Source organism: Delphinus delphis, chromosome 3, assembly GCF_949987515.2.
Source record: "Delphinus delphis chromosome 3, mDelDel1.2, whole genome shotgun sequence".
NCBI classification, from domain to species: domain Eukaryota; kingdom Metazoa; phylum Chordata; class Mammalia; order Artiodactyla; family Delphinidae; genus Delphinus; species Delphinus delphis.
This window is the reverse complement of record NC_082685.1, coordinates 33,374,926-33,390,435: the sequence shown is the minus strand read 5'-3', so window position 1 is coordinate 33,390,435 and position 15,510 is coordinate 33,374,926.

The window sequence follows — 15,510 nt, the reverse complement described above, 5'->3', positions numbered from 1 at the left end:
ATGGATGCCTGAACTTATTTAGCCCATCCATTCAAGCATCTTGAAGTGCAATTCTAATTGAAGCAATTTTTCTAATTACAATTTAATTCTTCATTTTTCTCTATCTCTCAGAAAAATTAAACTCTGCTCCATTGATGGCTGGAAAATTCTAGGTAAGCAGTAGAGAAAAGCAAAATCCCAGTGCTGCTTCCAAATTTTTTCCTGGTAAAGTGGAAAAGATAAGCATTAAGTAATGTTAGATTTATGTTGATTGTAACAGTCTTGTGTATAACTTGGCTTATTTTTTGTCCAAATTTTATGGGTAGTCTGGAGGTCAAATTGTGTTTCTACCAGAAAAAAGACATGTGAAATAAAGACATAACTTGACATGGTTAAGCTATCAGACAGGTGTTTCTCTTGCTACCTAGCTTCCAGGGGTTTCAAAGGGTTCATATATTTGCATTTTAAGGTCATGCTCAGCATATTTCCGCTTTAATAAGCTAAGTATATATTCTCTATGTCCCTTTGCTTTGCTTTTTGAAACTTTCTTCCTTCACAGTGGGAGAGAGATGCTTGAAGCCAAAACACAAAGTGAGGCACTGCTCTTCCCACAACAACAGTAAAATGTTATCTTCCTGTGTCACCAAGGGTAAAGTGTCCAGACAGTCTTTTAGTTGGGCCATGTTTAATCAACTAGAGGCAATGATAGTAGCTCTTTGCTGGTCTGCTCATCAAGCCTTTCTGTCTCCTTTTTTTTTGGGTAATGCACCTAAGCTCCTGAACACTGGAATGGCTGGAACTGTGGTCAGGCTTGGTTCTGTTATCCATCTCCCTGGCAGCAGAAATTGATCCTAAGCATGGGCTCATGAACCATGCAAAGACCACTAGAATCCTTACGTGATATTGGTATATAGACCCTGGAAGAAGGAGGCTCACGCTTTCCAATAAGGGTACTTGTTTGGCTACTGTTCCCAGGGTTCCTGCCATTCTGACTAACCTATTTTAGTTGGAGGATACATAAATACAAAGAGAAACAGTGTTGGAATGAGTGGAAGATGGATACAGAGAGAATATGTGTCCCAACAGCTTGGAGTTGCTCATTCTTTTCCCTAGGTCCTAGATTTTTGTGGGCTTTTCATCAATTCTGTAACCTACTTCAATATTCAGGTGCATGGCCAACACATTTCTTTTGTAAATGTTAGTTTGAGTTGGATTTAACTTGCAACTAAGTCATATTATGTTTGTCTGCGTGGGTATATAGGTATACGTAAGTGTGTATTTCCTTCTGTCATGAGAGATCCATGGGGCTGGCCATCCCTATTACTTTTTTTCCCCCAGCACCCTTATCATCTTTCTATAAAGTAATTCCAGAGATAGTCATTAACTACTGTGTCCTGGTTGTTGAAGTTGCAGAGACCAATACGAAATGGGTTCTACTCTTAATGATGTCAATCTAAAAATATTAAGAGGCAATAATCAACCGAAAGCACTTATTTGGGATTAGAGAATTGCAATTCAGAGTACACAGATTTGGGAACAAAAGTCAAGCTTTTAAAGACAAAAACGGGACTGTTTACATACTTGGCTTACAAAGAATTTTGATTGGTATTGGTGGCAGAAAGCTAGTCTTGGCTAAACATGATTGGTTGCTAAGGCTATCACTAAGCAGAATTCTGTACCTGGAGCAAGTTGCAGGTATTCTTGTGGAGTTCTTGGAATATTTGGAATATTTGTGGTTTAGCCCAGTTCAAAAGTTCATGTTTCACCCTGTGAGGACGTGAAAGGCCCACTTCTAAATGGCCTCCTAGCTCTATTTTACAACCCCTTGACATAAGTGACTTAATTTTATTTCATCTTTCACGTCTAGCTTTTTTGATCTGGGTCTTTCTCTGAAGGCATTGCTGATCAAGCATAGATTAGCTTAGTCCTGTGTTGCTGGGATGAACATGTTCCTGAAAGTCATGTCCTACGTGGGGGTAATTTTTAAATCTCTAATGGTTATTTCAAGGAGTCAGTGTCATAAGGGTTAGGCCACATTTGAGCAAAAAGAAAGCAGTCAGGAAGTGGTTGTTAGGTAGTTTCCTTGCCTGGGAACTTCATTAAGCCACCAGGAAGTTTAGATGAATACGCCTTATTTATCATTTCAACCTGTTGAGTGACTGTAATCTTGGTGGTTGTAGAGGTTTTGGAGAAGAACTGAGTAAGTAGTAGTATAAGAAGTTTAAACACAGGTACATATAGAGAAAATTCCCCAAATTATCACCAATCATATTTTAGATCCTGATCTTAACCAATTGCCTTTACCTAAAGGAAGCCAGCTAAAAACATCAATAGGGAACCAGAGGGTGCCATTAAAAGACATGGGAATGGAGAGATCTTGTGGTATTTTTCTAATTTTCTCAAGTTCTGATTCAATTTCACCAGAAGTATTGATCCGGGTACAGCAGGAGGTATTGGTTATGGCATAGATGTTGTCTTATTCTGCAAGGAGATAATAGAGTGTTATTCCTTGCTAGGGAACCCAAGGATTGTTGCTGCTGGGCCGAGGCTCCAGCAGTGGGGTTTGCTAATTCAGCTACAGTTAGGGGTAAATTTTTTATCAGTAGGTCATTATGGATCACACCAATCCAAGGAACAAATTATTTGGCACTGGTAATCAATGCAGAGTAGATGGGGTTTGAAAAGAGGGTTGTCACGTTTTATTTACTTGGGTTTTTTCTTTAACACTTGAAATGGAATACTGTGGTAGCCCAAAAGACATTGACCAGCCATGCGCCAACTGTCTAGACATTCGTAAGCCCATGGTTCTCCTCTGTAATCACATACAAAGGTGTAACCAGAAGGGGTACATAGTACATCACCAAGAGTATAGTTATTTATGATTTCTTTGATAGGTATGGATTTGGGAATATATTCCAGCCAAGAAGGGCAGCTGGATAATATCCATTTGCCATACTTTAGAAGGTCCTTTAGGTAAGTCAAAATGTCCAGGAGCTGTGTGGATAGTCTTCCCTGGATTGCATTTAAGACATACAGTACAAACCAGTCATGCCTCTTGAGCAGCCCTAGAAATATATCCCCATCTGTTGTTTTGTGAAACAAGTTTATCAACTGCCCAGTGGGTCATCTGATGAGCCATTTCCATGAGGGTCATTTAATGGACTCTGGCAAGGCAGGTTTCTTATTTGGGCCAGACCATAAATTGTTCAGTGCATTGAAACTGTAACCATTGTCAGCCCAATAAAGATTTTCCTTGTGAGGTGCCGTAGATCGGTCACATCCTTAATAATGAATTTTACATCTTCTGTCAGGAGGTAATTAATGTTGGCTATAAGAGCCTTGGTTTTGATAGATTTCAAGGCAGCCTTCACTGGTTAATCAGCCAAATTGTTGCCTTCACCTTCTTCTGAGTCTAATTTTGAATGTCCAGGAACTTTGACAGTGGTCAAGGCAGATGGAAGTTAGATTGAATCTAGTAATTCATTAATGAAGGATCCATTCTTAATTTGAGATTTTCCAGAGGTTAGAAATTTTCCCGGTTTCCGGAACATACTGAAATCATGAAGGACCCCAAAGGCATAATGATTGTCTGTATAAATGTTTGCAGTTTTACCTTTTGCTGAAGTCCAAGCTCTAGTCAAAGCCTATAGTTGAGCTTGTTGAGCTCAAGTGGCTGTCAGCAGCAGAGACGATTTAGCCACCTCAAAAGGAGTTATAATAACATACCCATTGCAATATTTTCCTTCATCATTTCTTAAATAGGAACCATCGGTAAACCATGGAAGTTTGGCATTCATAATAGAAGTTTCCTGCAAGTCATCTTTCAATGTCAGTAGTTGGTCAGTCAAAGTTAAACAGTCATGAGGTGTCTTGTCAGAAGGTAGAGGAAGGAGAGGTGGAGGGTTAAAACTGCTACAGCTGGAGTGTAATGTGGGAGAAGTTAGCAAAAGGATTTCATGAGAGATAGGCTTGTAGAAAGATGTAGAATGTGATGGGAATTTTACTAAAGCTTGGACTGCATGAACAACATAAATGGTGAGGAGAAGCCCATCTCTTCTGTTGATTTGGCAAGGGCTGCTGTGGCTGAACTGGCTCTCATGCAAGGAGGAAATTCTTTGACTACTGGGTCTAGTTGTTGGCTGTAATAGCCAAAGAGTCAGTGCTGATCTCGATATTTCTAGGTAAGGACCCCAAGGCATTTCCTTCCTTTTCACATATGAAAAGGAAGAACGGAAGTTGATAATTAGGGTGTCCGAATAATGTAGATAGGCTGAACCTTTCTTTTAATTGGCAGGAGGTGCATGAACATTCTTTTCCCATTCTATAGGGTTAGATTTATCAGATTTTAGCAAGGCGTAGAGGGGTTGAACTACTAGGGAAAAATTAGGTATCCAATTTCCATGATATCCTACCAGCCCTAAAAATCCTCTCAGTTGTCTTTTAGTTTGTGGTTGCGGGAAGTTTAAAATGCTTTGGAATCTCTCAGGGTCCAGAAGGAGTCCCTGATCTGAAATTAAATGTCCCACATATTTAACTTGAGTTCGGACAAATTGAAGTGTCTCCTTGGAGACGTTATGGCCTTTGGCTGCTAGTAGCTCGAGGAGGTGAATACTGTCCCATTCACATGCTTCCTTGCTTGGAAGGAGAGCAGAGGAGGAGGTCATCAACATACTGCCAAGGGTTGATTCATATGGGAAAGTAACATCTGCCAAGTCTGACTTTTAAAGTCTGTGAAAAGTAGGATGGACTCTGTATAGCTTTGTGACTTGACAGTCCAGGTAAAGTGTTGTCCTTTCCAAGTAAAGGAAAACAAAAATTGACTTTCAGGATCTACAGGAAGACTGAAGAAGGTGCTGCAAAGATCAATTACAGTAAAGAATTTGCTTTCCATATGAAAGGAAGTTAGGAGAGTGTGGGGGTTAGGGCCAACTGGATATTGAGAAATGACCATGTTACTAATGGCTCTGAAGTCCTGGGTAAATCTCCATTCTTACCCAAGGTTTTTTTGTTTTGTGTCTTTTTTAAACAAGGAAGATGGATGTGTTACAAGGGCTAGTGCAAGGGATTATAAGACCTTGGGCCTTATATTCTTTTATAATTAGTTTAATTCCTGCAAGGGTCAGATGGTCAAGAGCATCTGATGTTGGGGAGAAGCTTACTTGGATTTCTTTGAATTATTATCAGGAGTGCTGAGTGAACTCACCAGATATCTGTGGTGGATTTTTGACCAAAGCTTTTCAGGAACTTGCTGTAAGAGGGTTAAGCTTTCATTATTTTCCTTAGTTGGTTTAAGGTTCAAAACTGTTAAGGACATTGAAAGGTCTTCAGTAGTGCCAGGTGAAATGGAGCCTAAGTTGAGTTCCAGAATTATTTCTCCCTTTTGAGGAAAAAAAGATGGCAGCATGGTATTTTTCTAAAAAGTCTCATCCTAGTTAGTTGACAGGAATAAAATTGATCAATAGGAAGGAATGGTTGTCCTGAAGGGGGCCCAGCTGGAAGGGTAAAGGAAGGGATTTGTAAGCTGTAAGGGTTTTATTAGATACTTCCACTATTTGAATGTTTTCAGTACTCTGAGGAAGGGGTTGTTTGAGTTTGGTGAGGTTGAGCATGGAAAGTGTGGCTCTATATTGATTAAGACAGTAATGACCTTGTTTCTGATCATAAGGGAAGTTTCACCCAGCTGAGTAAGGGAAAGATCAGAAAAACTCCTTAATTGTCTTTGAAGGAGCTTTAATCCATGGAGGAGCTAAAGGCTTAACATTGGAGGATTGTTTAAAAGTGTTTTAGGTTAAGACAATCCTTTTTCCAATGACCAGTTTTTTTGTAAATAATGGCAAAGATTTTTAGAGTTTGGAGGCTTTGATTTAGTTTGCCAAGGAGTTTGGGAGGAGGCTGATGGCTGTTGAAGCTGGAAATTCATGATTTTAGTGGCCTTTCATTTATTTGATTTTTGTATGGTTTGCACCAGTTGTTTGGCCAGTTTAACCAAATCAGGAGTTGCCATAGTTTCCCAATAAAGTTGAGCTCACTTTACTAGAAGTGCAAGATCTTCATCTAGGCCATTTATGAACATAGAGTTAAAAGACCTCTAGTATAGGGGTCTCCAACCCCCGGGCTGCAGACTGCGAGTCCATGGCCTGTTAGGAACTGGGCCGCACAGCAGGAGGTGGGCAGCGGGTGACCGAGCGAAGCTTCGTCTGCCACTCCCCATCGCTCCCATTACCGCCTGAACCATCTTCCCTCCCCGCCCCGCCCCCCCCATGGAAAAATGGTCTTCCACAAAACCGTTCCTGGTGCCAAAAGGGTGGGGACCGCTGCTCTAGTAGATTCTGTGTCTAAAAGGCATCCAAAGTTTTCCTTAAAAGCAATTTCAAGTTTGTTAAAATAGTCATGCACAGGTTCATGAGTCCTTTGAGTGCGTGCTTGGATTTTATTCCCATCAACAGGTTTTGGGAGGGACAGAGGGATGGCTTCATGGAAGGCTTCTGCTCTTCCTGGTGCTTTAGATTTATCATTTGACATGGTTAATTGAAGATTTCCATCCGATGGTGGCCTGACCTTATCCCATGAGCATGTAAATTAGTTGACAGAAATAGGAAAACCCAGGTTCATAGGTTTAAATGACAATGTTAAATTCCTCTGCCAAAGAGTGAGTAATCTTGTGAAATTCCTTGGCTATAATTTGTAATTCTGCCTTAGTCCAAGGTGTATAAGCTACATTTAAAGGGGTGCCTTTATTATTCAATATTAGGTCTTCATTTAAAGGGATGAATTTAAACCAGTTGAGTGGAAAAGGTTGGGGCTGGAGGATTGAGGGGGCCTTCAGGGTCTTGAGGATGCAAAGGAAATTCAGCAAAAGAAGGGTAAAGAGAAGGAAGAGAGGTGGAGGGTAGAGTACAGCCTTGAATAGCAGAAGGAGGTGACAGAGAAGTGTTATGAGTCTTATGTAATTGAGAAATCTTTTCGGAGAGTTTAGAATTTATGTATTGGAGGGAAGTGATTTTGGATTCATAGACTCATTTAGAGGCTTCTAAATACCAAATTAAAGCAAACATTCCATTCAGTTTGTTTAGTTCTAAGATTTTTAAGTTTATTGTGCAGGAAAACAAGTTTGGGGACTTCAATAAAACTCCATTATGGCCACTGTAATTATAAGTCATCCTTGGTGTTATTGGTCCATTGAAATATAAATTTACAAGATAAAGGACCATTGTTTTTAAACATAAAACCAGCTGACCTCCCTAAGGGAGGATAATCCTCTTGGGAGGATTTAGGAAAAAACAATCTCATAATTAAAGGAGCATCCAAAAAAAAAAAAAAATTGAGAACGCACCATAGGGATGTAGCCATGAGGCAGCACCACAAGACGATCATCTCCCAGGACTATTGCCCACCTGATCCCAAAGAACCTCAACCAAAGGAGGGAGGTCAGAGCCTAAGAGGACTCTCAGTTGAAGGAGATGGTGGTTTGTGGAAGTGGTGTGCACAAAAGGCTCAGGTGGGTACCACATCTGGTTCCAGGTTTTGCTGGTCCTATGGCAGTGAGGTGGCTTGAGATTCCACTATGACACCAGTTATGTCAAACTAAAAATGTTAAGAGGCAACAATCAAGCAAAATCATTTATTTGTCATCAATGAATTACAATGTGGGGTACACAGATTTGGGTAGTAACCCAAATAGTGTCCCGCTAGGGAGCAAAAGTCAGGGATTTTTAAAGACAAAAAAGGGAATTCCTGCATAATTCTCTTAACAGAGAATTTTTTTTTTTTTTTTTTTTTTTTTGCGGTATGCGGGCCTCTCAGTGTTGTGGCCTCTCCCGTCGCGGAGCACAGGCTCTGGACGCGCAGGCTCAGAGGCCATGGCTCACGGGCCCAGCCGCTCCGCGGCATGTGGGATCTTCCTGGACCAGGGCACGAACCCGTGTCCCCTGCATCGACAGGTGGACTCTCAACCACTGCGCCACCAGGGAAGCCCTTAACAGAGAATTTTGATTGGTGTTGGTGACAGAAAGCTAGTCTTGATCAAACATTACTGGTTGCTATGACTATCACTAAACAAAAGTCCCTTCCTGGAACAAGTTGTAGGTATTCTTGTGGAGTTCTGAGAATATTTGGAATACTTGTGGTTTGGTCCTTTTCAAAAGTTCATGTTTTACTCTGTGAGGATGTGAAAGGTCTACTTCCTTAATGGCCTCTTGGCTCCATTTTAAAACCCCTTGACATAAGCGACTCCATTTTATTTCACTGTTCACAATGAGCATACAGACTCTTTGTGGGGACTGACATGTAGATAACAACAAAATAAGCCACATTTCCTCAAATATTTTGGAAACACTAGCCCTACATATTATTTTGTAAAGAAAGGGATTCCTGTCTTCAAGAATTTCATGACTACATAAATTTGAAAAATACATTAAGCCATAATATCTTTTTAAGTTTTACAGTGCATAGAGAACTCAGAAATGCTACAGAAATGGTACATCTTTAGCCCAATATTTCATAATTACTGAAAATGGAAACCCTTGGTTCCTGTATGACTTATTGACGGTCTATGAAATTAACAGTCCTGAGAAAGTATTTGAATAGAGATAAATAGACAGCTATGGCAGAATGGAGATGGTAGAATTAATTCACCTTGGCAGGGGATGGAAATGACTTCACAGAGGAGGTAAGAATTTGAATTGGGAATTGATGAGTGAGTTCACCAGCTCAGGAAAGGGAAAGAGTATTTTGGAAAAAGTTACAAGATATGGAAAGTCAGGTAGATAGCTAGTGGGAAGCAGCCGCATAGCACAGGGAGATCAGCGCGGTGCTTTGTGACCGCCTAGAGGGGTGGGATAGGGAGGGTGGGAGGGAGGGAGATGCAAGAGGGAAGAGATATGGGAACATATGTATATGTATAACTGATTCACTTTGTTATAAAGCAGAAACTAACACACCATTGTAAAGCAATTATACCCCAATAAAGATGTTAAAATATATATATATATATATATATAAAAATAAAACTATGGTTTATCTGGGAATATATAATATTCCCATGGGATATTGGAAAGGGTACAGAAAGGAATAATAAGAAAAACAAGAAAAGAAGATGGGAAAATGTAAAATGTCAGGTTAAGACAGTGGGAGCTCATGCTGTGGTGATGAGCCACTGAACATTGTTGCTTTCCTGGAGCATCCATTTTTTTCAGTCACTTAATATAGCACTTAATATTTTGGGAGCAAATATTTTTTATTATCTAGGACATTTTTTTCCCAAGTACAGTGTTTAAAATTTTGCTGTTTGTCAGAGTGAACAGACTAAAATGGAGGAATCTGGTTTAGAAAGAATGAGTTTTGTTTTCTTCCTGTTAAAAAAAAAAAAAAAACGAACAGGAGTCTTTTACCCCCAGCAACAACAAACCAAGACTTTATTGTAGTTTCAGCCTCTCCCAGAAAAGAGACCCTAGAAACAGTCCATCTGAAATTTCCTGATCAACACTGGTGAGGTAATCTGCATGATAAAGACCCGGAGGATGATGGCTTGGCCTGACACAATCCTTTCTTTTCTTCTTGCCCCACCCTCCTTCTGCTTAAAAAAACCTTCCATTTTACACAGCCCCTCAAGTGCCCTTCTATTTACTAAATGAGATGCTGCCTAATTCATGGACCCTTAAATAAAGCCAATTAGACCTTTAAATTTACTTGGTTGAATTTTGTTTTTTAACATTCCAGTGTCCAAAAGTTTATCTCCTCCAATATTCTGTCTTACGTATATAGAGCCTAGCTTTAGGTTGGAACACGTTTGGTGATAAACAATTAATACCTTTTGGTGCCAACCATTAAGGATATTTGCATGTTATTAAGCTTTACTGAAGATAAAAATTATTGGAAAGTCCTCTTCATTCCATTGTACATGTTTAAATTCCTCTGAATCTGATTTAGAAATATCTTCCCCAGCAACTCTATCCACTCATTTATTTAATAAGTATTTTCTTAGCGCCTAATGTCTGTTAGAATCTCTGTAAGGCACGATGATGGGAGAACTCCCAGATTCAGTGATCTTTGAGTCTAATGGAGAGATAGAGAAGTAAACAGAAATTCCAATTTAATATTGTTGTTGCAGGAAGAGGAACCCCTTCCAGGGCCCAAGAGTAGGCTCTTATCTAGCACTTGGAAATGAAGTGTCCCAGGAGACACACGTGCTGACAAAGCAAGAGGCTTTATTGGGAAGGAGCACGTGGGCAGAGAGCAGCTGGGTAAGGGAATCCAGGAGGACTGCTCTGCCACATGGCTCGTGGTCTTCGGTTTTATTGTAATGGAGTTAGTTTCTGAGTTGCGTCTGGCCAATCATTCTGACTCAGGATCCTTCCTGGTGGTGCACACATCACTCAGCCAAGATGGATTCCAGCGAGAAGGATTCTGGGAGGTTGGTAGGACTTATGGACTGGTGTCTTCTCTCTCCTTTTGACCACTCCCGAATTCTTCTGGTTGGTGGTACTGGTTCGACCTCCGGCTGTAAGGTAACTCATACAAGTGCTTACTATTGTGCCTGGCCAGGGTGGGTGGTTTCGGTCAGTGGTTCCCTTAACATTATGATTAGGGTAAATACAGTATTCTGGGGAGTCTCCCTGGTGGGATACCAACTCTCTTCCTGTCTGTCTGTGCGAAGGGTCAGAGAGGGTTTCATGGAGGAGACCATGGCATTCAAAGTTGAATCCAAAAGGATGAACCAGATATAAGAATAGGGAATAATCCAGAAATAAGAGAATGAATGACAGTGAGGTTGTTCTGGACAGAGAGAAGGGAATGTGTCAAAGATCAGATAGGAGACCTCAGCATTCAGTTTGGCCTTGAATTTGCAAAGGAAAGGTTTTCAGGAGATAAGACTGAAGAGGTAGGCAGAGTACAAAGGACTCTCATATCATTTAAAGTTATTTTGATTTTATTCTGAAACCTATTCAGCATTATCGAAGTGGTTTCAACACTGATTCAGTTTGCATTAAAAAAAACCCTAATTCATGTTAAGTATGGAGAGGGGCAAGCCTGGAGGCTGTCAGGCTGCAGAAATGTCTAGTCAAGGCTAGAGATGGTGGTGCCCTGACTCATGGGAGGGGCAGTGGTGATGGAAAGAATGTGTTGGAGAGAGGTGGAGAAGGGGGAGAAAATTGGTTTTGGTGTTTGATTGGATGTGGATATGAAGGGAAAGGAGGAGTGGAGATCTGATTGAATTTTCTACCCTACAAACTTTGGTAGCCTTTGAATGCATCAGCTGTCTGATAACTAAAAATATTTATCTCATATATTTGTTTATTTTCCCTTCTTGTTTATCTTTTTTCTAAGCATAAGACTCAGGGGGAGGGATGAGTTTTTACTTTACTTAGTACCACAGAAAGCACATAGAGGATGCTAAAATGAAAGATAGTTAATTTTTTTTTTTCTGAATAAAGAATCACATTGGCTTTTTCCTTCCTTTCTTTCTCCCTTTCTTCCTCCCTCCCTCCCTCTCTCTCACTCTTTCTTTCCTTCTCTTTTTTCTTTCCCTCCCTCCCTCTCTTTATTTCTTTCCCTCTTCCTTTCTCCCTTTTCTTCCTTCCTCCCTCCCTCCCTTCTCTCTCTCTCCTTTCTTCCTTCCTTCCTTCCTTCTTTCTTTCCTCCCCCCCGCCCCCCCATTCTTTCTTCTTTTATTCTTTCATTCTTTTTTTCAAGAAGCAATAATTGCTATTTGCCACACTGGGGTATTTCTCTCTACTTAAATACTTAAATACAAACTAATAGCATTTAACTAGATTCTTGAACTTCTCTATTACTTTATCCGGATGTTTAAAAAGTATTTTTGGTTATTCAATTTTCTTTTCCAGTTGCCCTCTATGGTCAGCTAAGTGCTTTTTACCTTCTCTCACTAATCATTGCTATCATCTCTGGCAAAGTTATCACTGATATTTTCAATTTACAGGTTAATTCTGTCCTGTGGGAGCAAACTGAATGTACAGTGTCTGGTCTGGCTCTTCTAAAATATAAATGAGCGGGCTTCCCTGGTGGCGCAGTGGTTGAGAGTCCGCCTGCCGATGCAGGGGACACGGGTTCGTGCCCCGGTCCGGGAGGATCCCACATGCCGCGGAGCGGCTGTGCCCGTGAGCCATGGCCGCTGAACCTGCACGTCCGGAGCCTGTGCTCCGCAACGGGAGATGCCACAACAGTGAGAGGCCCGCGTACCGCAAAGAAAAAAAAATATATATAAATGAGGAAAGGGAGGAATGCCACTGGTATATCAAAACACCCTAACTAGAGCTCTACTGAGCTTTGCATGCTCCTCATTAATCAAAAACAGGGAGTCATGGGACACTATTGCTGGATGCTCCAAAAGTATGGGCCTTGTTCAGAAAATCTAGCTAAGCAGAGATCCTGAGGTGTCAGCAGAAGTGGGAGAGGAAGACCTGTCATTTGTTTGCTACTTGCAGGTGTCGGCAGAAGTGGGAGAGGAAGACCTGTCATTTGTTTGCTATAATCACTGTGCCAGCAACTGGTGGATTAGATATCTATTCCCACTTGACAGATGAGCAGACTGATGCTTAGAAATTTAACCAACTTGCTCAAAGCCACACAGATAGCAAAACAAACAGCTGGCATCAGCAAAGCCCTTGGTCTGTCCATTACTACTTGCTTCCTGTATTCTTTGCAGCTGGCTGGGGTAAAAACATGTTGCAGATATTTATAGCACTGAGAGTGTGTGAGCAATACTGGAATGAGGAGAAGGACCCAGGAGAAGGTTGAATTGTCCCTTATTCTGCCATGGACATTTGGAGACCTTGGTTGCGGTTCTATCTTTGTTTCTTTCCAGGTTTCTAATGTTGAGCAGTTCATTGAACTAACTTGGACTTTCCTCAGGGCTGCTGGGTCTCGTTCTGCAGTTGGTGCACTGCACACAAGCACTAGGCTGAGAGCGTGATTGTGATGATCAGCCCTGAAATGAGGCTGCGTTTATCCAGAGGTTCATATAGGCTAGCAGGGGCCCTGACTTGAGTTTTCTTATTTTCAGACTAGGGAAAATCCTCATTGAGGAAGATTATTATCTTTCAGGTAAGTAGAACAAGCACTTGTGTTTTGTTCAACATTTTACAGGAAATCTTACCATTTTCTTGAACCAATGTTCTCTGTGAGGAAATATCTCCCAAGATATGACAATGGCAGGAATGAGGAATATATCTTTGAATTTTATAAAATGAAGATTGGATTCCTAGCTCTACCACTTCCTAATTTTAGGACTTTGGGCAAGTTACCTCTGTAAACTTTAAGTTCTTTGTGTGTTAAATGGGGGTCTTGATAATACCTACCGCACAGGCTTGTGAAATTAAAATAAGTTAATAGATGTAAAATTTTGGGGGCAGCACCTGGCAGAAATCACACTTATTGAGTACTTAACTGCTGTGACTGTTACATATCATTTTGTGTCTTCCTCCTAAAAGGAGCTTTCCTCACAAACAGTAAATAAGTTGTCAATTTTGACTTTTTTCCCATTGGGTATGGTATCTGATTTCTTTGCAATACTTTTTTCTGTTAGCAGGACTTTTTTTAATCAGTCAGCTCAAATTGACTTAAGCCAAAAAAAAGAAAGAAAGAAAAAAAAGTTGGTGTTATATACAGCTGGAGTCAGAGGTTCATATGATGTTGGAGGATGGAGGCCTTTCTGTCGGGTACCTGTTTTCCTGTCTTAGCTTCATGATTAAGCAGGATTTTTCTACTCTCTAGGCCCATAGCTCCTGGCTTTATACCCTCTTTGTAATCTTCAGATTCAGCAGAAATTGTGTTTTTCTTTTCCCAAGCAATCTAACAAACATCCCTGAACGGTGAATCTTGACTTTCTTGGAACATGTGTGTGTTTCTGAATTGGTAGGAGTACTCTGGTTGGTCAGGTCGGGTGCACCTGCCTATCCCAGGAGCTGAGGAGGAAGATGGGGTCAAACAACATTCAAAAACTGGGGAGAGGTGTTTCCTTAACAGAAAAGCAGGGTGCTATTGCCAGAAGAAGAGAGAGAGGGTATTGGGAAGGCAAAAAAATGAAAAATGACAAATGTCCACCACATTCCCTCTGCCCTTTTATTTTACTACTGGCTTTTGAAATCTATAAAAAAAAAATGGACCGTCTTACAATAATATTCCTTTAAACTATCTGGAAAAGTGATTTACATTGTAGCTTGGACAGTGTGGAGAAAACATAAAGTAAGGGAGAAAACAGTGGTTTGGGATTTTTCTAATTGTCCGTCTGCCTCGCATGAGTTGTGTGACCATTGATATACACTTGTCTTTCAGTTGAGGCTGGGATCAATTGATTAGGTGAGCTTCCAGCTCTAATTCTATGATATTCATGAAATAATGCCCATTACTGGCAATCGCTATTAACTTTATCTCTTTTTCCATCTGACAGTGGAGAATGATGTATGTATACCTTGACAGACTTTCAAATACCGTGAAATCTTTGATCTGTTGGCTTTTAAAAATCAGAAAGAACCCTGATATAAGACACCAGCTTTTCTCCAGATTTGCCTAGACTAAACCCCCCCCATGCCCTTAATAGAAAATGTCATATGAGGAGAAAGTCAGGTTTTATCTTTTACTCCCATCTTCCCTCTCTGTCCCCCTTTGCCTCTGTGCAAAGGAACGGGAGAGAGGAGCTAATATTTGACTTGGATGGAGTAACTCCCAGGGTGCCCTTGGAATTTATGTACTAAAGATGGCAGAGTCACTTAACCTGGTTTCCTAAATAACTATATGGGGCAGGGCCTCACTTGCCTATCCCAGCATCCTCCATTTCCACTAACCCCAACAGATTTGGACCTACTGTGGACTGTTATGTGAGCATGAAATAATCTTTTGTTGTATTGAGAGCCACTAGGTATTTGGTTGAATTTCTTACTGCAACCTAATCAGCCTAATTCAAAGTACCGTGGATTTTGGAAGGGGAAATACTGGTTAGACATCACAACTGCAGCTGCACCTGTTGGCCCATGCTGTATTTGTTTTATTTTTTTATTGAATTTGTTGCCAATTAATTTTATATAAAATTTAGATCTCCAGCTTTTTTTGAAGAATTAGAAGAACTTGGCAATTCTTTGGCAAAAGTAGAAGAACTGGCAATACTGAGACTTCATTTCCCCAGGAAGGCAGTTTTCTGGGAGCTCAGTGATAGTTGCCTCAGTGAATGGAGCCCCTGTGCTAAGTTTTCCACAGTCCATACCATTGCCTTGTACTCCGTGACCTAGCTGGCTTCACTCATTTATTTATTTTTCCTGACCTGTGTAGGTATTTGAGCTTATGTCCCTAATCTAAAGGGTAAGCCACCAGGTGCTCAAAGGGTGGCACTAAAACTATGGCAACCATGAGTACAAAAGGTCGGGAACCTGCCTCACTTAGGAATAAATTCTCCTGTGCTATTTTAAAAGTTGTATGTGTAACACATGGTGGTTGATGGGAAAAAAGCAACAGTCTTCATGCTTAGAAGCAGATACCTGAAAGAATTTGGTATGGTCTTTTCCCAGAACTTTCTATGTC